Source organism: Procambarus clarkii, chromosome 69, assembly GCF_040958095.1.
Source record: "Procambarus clarkii isolate CNS0578487 chromosome 69, FALCON_Pclarkii_2.0, whole genome shotgun sequence".
NCBI lineage: Eukaryota > Metazoa > Arthropoda > Malacostraca > Decapoda > Cambaridae > Procambarus > Procambarus clarkii.
In genome coordinates, this window is record NC_091218.1 from 19,092,753 (window position 1) to 19,095,252 (window position 2,500).

Here is a 2,500-nt window from a genome sequence, read left to right on the forward strand (position 1 = left end):
TTGTATACAAAGGCGCTTTGACGATGCTTGTTTTCTAATTGTTAAAACCGTATATATATATATCGTAAGGTTAGGACGTATTAAGCTTAGATTAGGCTCGGTTGGATTAGATTAGTTTTAGATTAGGTTGGATAAGGTTAGTTTTAGATTAGGTTGGATAAGGTTAGGTTAGTTTTAATATCGATTGGCAGTCCGTTTTGTGTACGATATGGCTTTTTTTCGCTGAAATTGGTCATGTTTGCCTATATTGATGGTAATTTTTAGCTGTGCGGATGTAACCTAAGAATGTAAGGAGGTGGAAAATGTGGATCAACCTAAATCATGTGTAGTCAGCAGCATGTGCAACCAGCCACATCATCAAGAACGGTAAATAATTCGTATCACTGTTTGATAAATTCTATTTGCTGGTTCGCAAAAAAATCGCCTTTTGGCATAATTTTTCACGATTTGCAGCGCTTGTTTGAGTACAATAATGTGTGTGTGTGTGTGTGTGTGTGTGTGTGTGTGTGTGTGTGTGTGTGTGTGTGTGTGTGTGTGTGTGTGTGTATACATGTTAGCTGTGTGTGTGTGTGTGTGTGTGTGTGTGTGTGTGTGTATACATGTTAGCTGTGTGTGTGTGTGTGTGTGTGTGTGTGTGTGTGTGTGTGTGTGTGTGTGTGTGTGTGTGTGTGTGTGTGTGTGTGTGTATACATGTTAGCTGTGTGTGTGTGTACATATTAGCTTTGTATATACAAAACACACACAAACACATATCGATAAACAAGATTAAATGTCGAAAAACATTATTTTGTTATTTTATACTTTGTTCATTGTATTTAGAACATTTTATAAGCTGACGTCCGGTACTGTTCCGCACTAATCTGTACATTTTGCCGAGTCCCAGTATATAATGTACACACTTTACTGTACACAAGTGGCTCTCATAAACACCCCTTCTCACTCCGCCAAGGTCACGCTATTTTAGTTCATCTACTTTGTTCGTCATTCCCTCCGCATATTTATAGCAGATTATATTGCAATTTTTGGTACTAAATAATACATATGTACATGCAAATGAAGTGTAGATCATTCGTACAATTTCTGTCAGTTTTTGAATTACGACTGAGCCGGTTAGACAATTTGTAGACTTGTATGAGGTAATTAGAGTCTGGTAGAGGTAGTTGGCAGTTACCTGGAGGTCGTTGACAGTTACCTGAAGGTCGTTGACAGTTACCTAGAGGTCGTTGGCAGTTACCTACAAGTAGTTGACAGCTCGGGGTTGAGAAACGATTGTGCAGCAACTCACAGTCAACTCGCTGTGTTGAATTAATATAAAACAGCTAAAATCAGAGTTATAAAAAAATGATAAGAACAATAGCATTGATATATTTTATGCCCGAAACACTGTACCTATTAATGCCTTTCTATAATATAATTTATCTTCCTAACTACTGTAACACGTTCCTATCTATATCTTATAAATACAAGTTGTTGTTATCTACTATTAACCTACCATGACCGATAATTACCGTGGAATTAAACATTTGTAGCATTTACTAAACATTTTAACACTGTGAGACGTTATCAGGCTATGTTGGTAATATGAAAGTTATGGATGGTGATAAGATTTTTTCGCTAGCCAAATAATTTAGAATGTTGTATTCATTGATGTAAAAAGTAGTCAGCTCTATATATTGCGATAATTGTACTGTGTAGGCGACATTTAGAAATGAGGACTCTTGAGTTCAAGGTATTGGTTGATGAGGGAGAAAGGAAGAGAGAGAGAGAGAGAGAGAGAGAGAGAGAGAGAGAGAGAGAGAGAGAGAGAGAGAGAGAGAGAGAGAGAGAGAGAGAGGGAATCGAACTACTAATCAGTAAGCAAGATTTTCAATTGAAATTGAAATTGAAATAAGTTTATTGAGGTAAAATACACACAAAGGGATGAGGTAGCTCAAGCTATTCTCACCCCGTTCAGTACATCGGTGTTAATACATACATAGACACACATCACAAACAATAAACATATTACCAAACATTCTGAGAGATAGACATATACATTTCCTACCTAATAGAACGTCGCAATTTTGACGTAGGCAGTACCTAAGGGCAAAAAAAAATTTCGAACTAGAACATGGAAGCGGCTCGCAAAATTGACGTACTTCCCCGTTTTCTGTTTTAGGGTCCTCTGGTTTGGATAGGGGGCACTTTAGCATAACAGTTTCTTGACATTGGGAATTGATCAATCAGGACTTCTCCCTCTCCCCCCCCCCCTCTCACTGACCCCTCACTTCCTGTCCCCCCCCCCCCCCCCCACCTTCCCTCTCTCTAACCTGTAGGTGGGGTGAAAGGTCGTTGGGTCGCCTGTAATCATCTGAGGGGTCGTTAGTGCTGGGTGCAGGAAGGATGTGGTGATAAACCGCACTTTATAACATTATGGCTGGCTGGTTGGTTGGTTCTCCTAGCTCCTTGTTCGTCTCCCGTTACCAGATGTCTCTTCACATACACCTAGAAGACCTGGAGA

The 2,500-nt window shown here is 39.4% G+C and overlaps 1 protein-coding gene across 2 annotated transcripts in view; it reads left to right on the top strand.

The window, feature by feature from the left end:
• Positions 1 to 2,500, top strand: part of mdu (meduse) — a 162,378-nt gene that overhangs the window by 100,272 nt on the left and 59,606 nt on the right. The gene's annotated exons all lie outside the window — the stretch shown is intronic.